The following is an 8,297-nucleotide window of genomic DNA, read 5'->3' on the forward strand; positions in this document are numbered from 1 at the left end:
CATAAGATAGACTCTATTTCACACCCATGATTTCCAATGGCACAATAGAGGTAGGATCACCAACACACTTTTTAAATGGTGAAACATGAAACACTGGATACACCCATGCCAACTCTGAAGGCAAATCAAAGTTGTACGCTACCTTACTATAACGCCTTATAATATGATATAGTCCTACATAATAGAGAGTAATCATACCTTTCTTGCCAAAAACATCACACCTTATATAGGTGAGATTTTCAAGTAAACCCAATCATCAACATCAAACTCAAGCTCTCTTTTCCTTACATCCAAATAGGATTTATGTGGGCTTTGAGAAGTCTTTAACGTTACCCTAATGAGTCGAACCTTCTCCAAGGCTTCACAAACCAACTAGAGCCCTATCAAAGAAACCTCACCAACCTTAAATCATCTAATACGATATCCACACCTTGTTCCATATAAGGCCTCAAATGGAGCCATTTGGATACTCGATGGATAATTTTTATTATAGGAAAACTCAATCAATGAAAAATGGTCATCCTAATTACCATTGAAGTAAATCACACAAGGCCTTAACGTATCCTCCAATTTCTGAATAGTTTGTTCGGCTTGACCATCGGACTGAAGGTGAAAAGCCGTACTAAGCTTAACTTGAGTACCAAGAACCTTCTAAAATGATCTCCAAAACTAAGATGTAAATTGAGTACCTCAGTCTAAAGTGATAGACAATGGAACCCCGTGAAGCTAAACCAACTCTCGAATGTAAAGCTGTCATGACCCAAACTAGGGCTGAGCTGTGACACAGTAATTGGGATGCAAGGGACCCCAACCATAAGCTATCTTGGCATACATCGCATATATAAGGTAAATAAGCATATTAAAAGTAAACGAAAGAAATCAACTCAAGGGAAGGGACTAAGGGAAATAAAATCCATAAATGTCCAACTGGACTACATCACAAGCCGTTTAAACATGCCTTTAGTCTAGTTTGTTATGAGGGCTTAGGAAAAGCTCCTAGCTTACCTGAACATTAAGAGAAAGTCAAGTAAACAACGAGAATAAAAGTCATGTACTTGATAGAATAAGGACTTACCAACTCCTTGAGAATCTAGGGCAACTCTAGCCACAAATAGGATGATCAAGAACGTCATCCGACCCTACATTATGAGACAATGTAGGCAAAATATGCGTTAGTACATTTGAATGTACTACTTATGTGAGGTATGTATGTACAATTAATAAGAACGTGAACAATATGCCATAAGATGCATGACAAATCATAATGGACATGAATATAGCTTAAAAGCATTTGAAAACATATGTAACTCATGGTAAATGCATATCATAAAGCTTTATCATAAACTCATAGCTTAACTTCAACATTTTTGGAATAAGACCTTTAGCCGAAATCTAAGACCATGTGAGCTATTACATGAAATTCGATAGAACTCTCATCGAGAAAGAGGAGGCTACTTTGCCAGGGCATACTCCATCATGATACTCAACTCAACTCAACTGTGCTATATGTGGATCCACTACCTAGGCCATAAAGGCAATCCTATGCGGGCAATGTAGTTTGGGATTTTAGGTTGCTACTAAGATTCTATTAGGTAAGTAACTATGTTACCAGATCGAAATGCACCTAGAAGCCCTCTTGGTGCATAGTCAATATCACAATGTAAACTCATAAAAACATGATCATAACATAATAGGAAAATATAGTAACTGCCTATCAATCCATTTTTAAAACATATGAGGAATATCTCATTAACTTAGTGATTCATAAGAATCCATAACTTCGATGAGAATGGTCCATATCACCATCTTTATCATGATTATGTGAGAATTGGAATTATCACACCAAAATAACTTCTTTGATCTTAACTTTGATCATCATCATAACTTTCATCATAAAATCATAATCTGACCTTTAAATCATGAAAACTTTATTTGAAGATCATTGAACTCATAATCTATTCATGAAAAAACCATCTTTAACTTCATAATCTTAACTTGGAAATAACTTCTTGGATGGACATTCATAATTCAACTTAAAATCATGTAATTCATATGAAAACATGCATATAATGATCGTTGATAACATCTAAAAGTAGAATTTAATTTGCCCAATGCAATTCATCAAAACTAGGGTTCATTCTTTAATTGAAATTGAAAGAAAATTTGAGAAAACCTTGGTACTTCATAGGTGAAAAGGTCCCATGAATCAATCCCCACATACCTCAATTAAATTCACTAAGAATTGAAGAAGAACCTTGAAGAAATTTGGAAACCCTAGCATGAGTTTGAATAAGAAACCTTGTGAGACTTGGTAGTTCTTGCCTTAGAGAAATTTTAGGAGAATGAATTGAATAGGAGGGGGATTTGAAGAATTGAGTATATATAGAGTTTGAACTTGGTCATAAAAGTGTCTAGGTTCATTGATCTAAACTTTAAAAATGACATAACTACCCCTCATTAAATCTAAAACTTGACCCTACGAGATGAATTCTAAGGATCATCGAAGAAATGATGAGTCATCTTGCATGTATGAGGAATGGGCTTAACATCGAGTCTGTGAAGTTTTGTAATGAGTCGTTATTACAATTCGTCAACTTGTCTATGGGTCGTAGGCTTTGCCCATCCTGCAGGTCTTAAAACCCACATCTTCGGGAGCCTCATTAACTTGGTTATGAGTCATTTATACGACTCATAATAATTCATACTAGTCATCCTTTCAAGTCATAGACTTGACCTTGAGGGACCCCTGGGACTTGGCCTCTGATGTTGGCTTACGATTTGTTTCTACGAGTAGTCTGAGGGACTATAGGTTGTCAACTTGGGTCGTAGGACCTTCCTCTAAGGTTTTCCATGATCAACTACCAAGACTCCCTCTACGACTTATTTCTATGGGTCATAGAAACCTCTTCGGCTTGTAGAGAGGTTTATAAACTTGGTTCCAATCATAATTTTTAGGATTTTTTTTTGGTTCCCATCTTTCCGACTTTCGAAGTATTAAATATCTCCCCCTTAGGAACATTCATCCTCAAATGAGATTAACTTATCATAGGGAAGACACGGATAGAAGACTAGCAACCCAACATGAACATGATGTCACCTTAAAATGCATGGAACATGAAATCTTTCAACTTAACATAAAGTCATGACTTTAAAATCACCTTTTCATAAACATGCATGCATATGAATGACATAGGAGGAAATGAATACATAGGAGTTCAATCAACTTTGAACAAGAACAACTTAATACTTTCGGCTTGAGTAGATGGAAAGAGGTATGGATATCGTTTCATCATATTCACCTCTACTTCTCAAGTAACACTCTCTACTTGTTGATTCCTCCATAACACTTTGACGAATGAAACTTATTTGTTCCTTAACTTCTTGACTCGACGGTCTAGGATTTCCACCAGAACCATAAGTTAAATCATCTTCAACACTCATATCTTTCAATGGAACTATGGAGTTTGGATCACCCACAAATTTCCTCAACATAGATACATAAAACACCGGGTGAACCATGGCCAACTCAAGTGGAAAATCTAAATCACAAGCCACCTTGCCAACACGTCGCAATATCTTATAATGCCCAACGTATCTAGGAATCAATTTCCCTTTCTTTCCAAAATGCATTACTCTCTTCATGGGTAAAATCTTCAAACAGACTCAATCATCCACCTCAAATTCAAGGTCTCTTTTCCTAACATCAGAATAGGACTTTTGATGACTTTGGGCCATCTTAAACCTCTCCCTTATGAGTCTTTCTTTCTCCATAGCATCTATCACCAAATTGGGACCAATCAAGATCATCTCACCTACTTCAAACTATCCTACCAGGGACCTACATCTTCTTCCATACAATACTTCAAAAAGAGCCATTTGGATGCTAGAGTGATAACTATTATTATAGGTAAACTCAATCAATGGTAAATATTCATCCCAACTCCTATTAAAATCAATAATGCACTCCCTCAACATATCCTCTAAAGTTTGGATCATTCTTTTGGCTTGACCATCGGTTTGAGGATGGAAAGCGGTACTTAACTTAACCTTTGTACCAAGACACTTTTGAAATGACTTCCAAAAGTGTGAAGTGAATTATGTACCTCGATTCGATATGATGGGAAAGGGAACTCCATGAAGTCTTACGAACTCATAAACATACAACTTATCATAATCTTTAGCACCATAAGAAGTCTTAACCGGTAGAAAATGAGCCGACTTAGTCATCCAATCAACAACAACCCAAATGGAATCATGTTGTTTCTTAGTACAAGGCAAACGTATTACAAATTCCATATTCATATCTTCCCACTTCTAACTAGGAATTTCAATATCTTGGGCTAAACCTCCTAGTCTTTGATGCTCAACTTTAACTTGTTGACAATTTGGACACTTAACCACAAATTTTGATATGTCCTTCTTCATTCCATTCCACCAATACATTTCCCTTGAATCACGATACATCTTGGTGGAACCCGGATGGATCGAATATTGAGAGCTATAAGCCTTATTCAATATTAACTTTCTAGGACTCTTCTAAACTTTGTGCTCTGATGCCACATTTTTCAGGATTCAAACTAGGGCCAAGCTGCAACAAATGTGAGGGAGCCCAACCATAATTCATCTTAGCATTCATCGCATACATAAGGTGAAGAAGCATATTAAAAGTAAACAGAAGAAATCAACTCAAGGGAAGGGACTAAGGGAAATCAAATCCATAGATGTCCAACCGGACTACATCATAAGCCATCTAAACATGCCTCTAGTCTAGTCTGTGATGGGGGCTTAGGAAAAGCTCCTAGAAGTGACTAACAACATGCACATATGTGGACAAAGGAAATGAAATAAGAAATATATTCAAGTAACTAAAGAACACGAATTTATTATATACACTATACTAAGTCAAATTTTAAAGAAAGAATTAAACCAATTAGGTCATGAAAGTTCTAGTTGAATAATAACTTTAAGCATATTTTGTTATCTAAATCATGTTAAAAGAAGAAATTAAAAACATGAAAATCTATATTGTCAAAGGAAACTATTTGGAAAAATAATGAACAAAACTAAGATCTTTCATGAAATAATCCTAACACATGATAGATAATTAATTCTAACACATGCTAACTATAAAAAAATTCTATCATTAATCTAATTATTCTTAATACATGCTAACTAAAAAAAAATAAGACTACGAATCAACTAAATATAAAACATGAAATAATTAAATAAAATAAAACTAAGAAAAGACTTTAACTTTTTTGAGCAGCAAGACTGAAGACGATGAGCGGAAGGAAATTTTACCACCACCCAAGAGCTTGATGGAACTCCAATCTACAAAAAAAAAGATGAAAAATTTAGACTCGAACCTTCGTGGGTTCGACATTATAAGAACATTATTCTTAGCCTAAAATTCGACTTCAATCTCCTATTTTCTTTGAAGAAAAATATAGATTGAAAGCTAGAAATTTTCACAACTTTTAGGCTGGGGACAAGAGTCCAAAATTCTAGCCAAGTTAAGAAAATTTCTAACTTTGGGGTGACTAAAAAACCTCCCATATCTTCCCCTTCTTAATGAAAATATGAACCTTTATATAGACTCCAAAACTCCCAAATTCCTCAAGAATTTTTGATGTAGGAGACTTGAAGTTTTTTTTTAGAAAAAACTAAAAAATTTAAAAATACAAACTATAATTAAACCAACCTAACTATCATTGTATTTTGTTAAAAATAAAATCTATCTAAAGATGATTTTCGAATAACTACATAAATAGTAATCAAAGATATAGTTATATAGAAATATGTAGATTATACTAAAATTTATATAAAAAAAAATAGTTAAGAATAACATGAAAATATCTTTATTTTTATAAAAGCTAATTATTTCAAAAATGTTCGAAATTCAAAAACTCGATAGCTAATTTGCGTTGTGGAGGGTCAAAATTGGGTGTCAATAAGAATAAAAGTCATTCCCTTAATAGAATGAGGACTCACCAATACCTTGAGAATCTAGGGTAACTCTAGCCCCGAATAGGATGATCGAGAACGTCGTTCGTCCCTACATTATGAGACAATGTAGGCAAAATATGCCTTAGTTCGTTTGAATGTACTAAATATGGGAGGTATGCATGAAAAGTTAATAGGAATGTGAACAATATGCCTTAAGATGCATGACCACTCATAATGAACATGAATAGAGCTTCAAAGCATTTGAAAACATATGTAACTCATGCTCAATGCACATCAGAAAACTTTATCATAAACTAATAGCTTAACTTCAACTTATGAGGGATAAGACCTTTAACCGACATCTAAGACCATGTGAGCTATTACATGGAATCCGATGAACCCTCATCGAGAAGGGGGAGGCTACCTTGCCAGGGCATACTCCGTCATGGTACTCAACTCAACTCAACTATGCTATATGTGGATCCACTAGCTAGGCCATAAAGGCAATCCTATGCGGGCAACGTAGTTTGGGATTTTAGGTTGTTACTAGGATTCCACTGGGTAAGTAACTGCGTTATCAGATCGAAACACACCTAGAATCCCTCTCGGTGCTTAGTCAATATAACAATGTAAAATCATAAAAATATGATCATAACATAATAGGGAAATATAGTAACTGCTTATCAATCCATCTTTGAAACATATTATGAATAACTTATTATTTTAGTGATTCATAAGAATCCATAACTTCAGTGAAAATTATCCTTATCACCATCTTTATCATGATTTTATGAGAATTGGGCTTATCACACCATAATAACTTCTTTGTTCTTAACTTTGATCATCATCATAACTTTCATCATAGAGTCATAATCTCAACTTGAAATCATGAAAAATTTACTTGAAGATCATTGAACTCATAATCTATTCATGAAAACATTTTAACTTCATAATCTTAACTTGAAAATAACTTCATGCATGGGCATTCATAATTCAACTTAAAATTATGTAATTCATATGAAAACATGTATATAATGATCATTGATAACATCTAAAAGTAGAATTTAATTTGCCCAATGCAATTCATCAAAAGTAGGGTTCATGCTTCAATTGAAATTAAAGAAAACCTTGGGATTTAATGGGTGAAAAGGGCCCATGAATCAATACCCACATACCTCAATTAAATTCACTAACAATTGAAGAAGAACCTTGAAGAAATCTGGAAACCCTAGCTTGAGTTTGAAGAAGAAACCTTATGAGACTTGGTAGTTCTTGCCTTAGAGAAATTTTAGGAGAATGAATTGAATAGGATAGGTATTTGAAAAATTGAGTATATATAGACTTTGAATTTGTCCATAAAAGTGTCGAGGTTCATTGATCCGAACTTTGGAAAATGACATAACGACCCCTCATTAAATCTAAAACTTGATCCTACGAGATGAATTTTATGAATCGTAGAAGGAACAATGAGTCATCTTGACCACTAGGTTTGTAGGTGTGAGGAATGGGCTAAAAATTGAGCTTGTGAAGTTTTGGAATGAGTCGTTATTACGACTCGTCAACAAGTCTATGGGTCGTAAGCTTTTTCCGTACTACAGGTCTGAAAATTTGCAACTTTGAGAGCCTTTGGAATTTGGTTATGAGTCATTTTTACGACTCATAATAATTCCTAAGAGTCGTCCTATCAAGTCATAGACTTGACCTTGAGGGACCTTTGGGACTTAGCCTCTGATTTTGTCTTACGACTTGTTTCTACAGGTCATCTAAGGGACTACAGGTAATCAACTTTGGTCGTAGGAACTTCCTCTGAGGTTTTCCATCATCAACTACCAAGACTCCATGTACTACTTGTTTCTACGGTTAGTAGAAACCTCTATGGCTTGTGGAGACGTTCGTAAACTTAGGTACAATCATAATTTTTAGGATTTATTTTTGGTTCTCAACTTTTCAACATTTGGGGTCTTACAAAAGCCTTGCATAATTCTCGACTGAATAAGAAGTCTTGATGGAAATAAAATGCACCATCTTAGTCATTTGATCCACAACAACCCAAATCAAATCATGTTTCCTACAAGTTTGAGGTAACCCATAATGAAGTCCATCTTGAGCTAAACCTCCCAATTTTTGATGCTCAACCTTTACTTGTTGGCAATTTGTACACTTAGCCCTAAAATCTGTGATATCCTTCTTTATTCCATACCACCAGTACACTTCCTCTAAATCATAATATGTTTGGTGGATCCTGGGTGAATAGAATATCGAAAACTATGAGCTTCAAACAATATCATTTCACTTAAGCCATCAATATTGGGAACACAAAATCAGACTTGATGATAAATCACACCATATCG

Source organism: Solanum dulcamara, chromosome 5 (genome assembly GCF_947179165.1).
Source record: "Solanum dulcamara chromosome 5, daSolDulc1.2, whole genome shotgun sequence".
NCBI classification, from domain to species: Eukaryota; Viridiplantae; Streptophyta; class Magnoliopsida; order Solanales; family Solanaceae; genus Solanum; species Solanum dulcamara.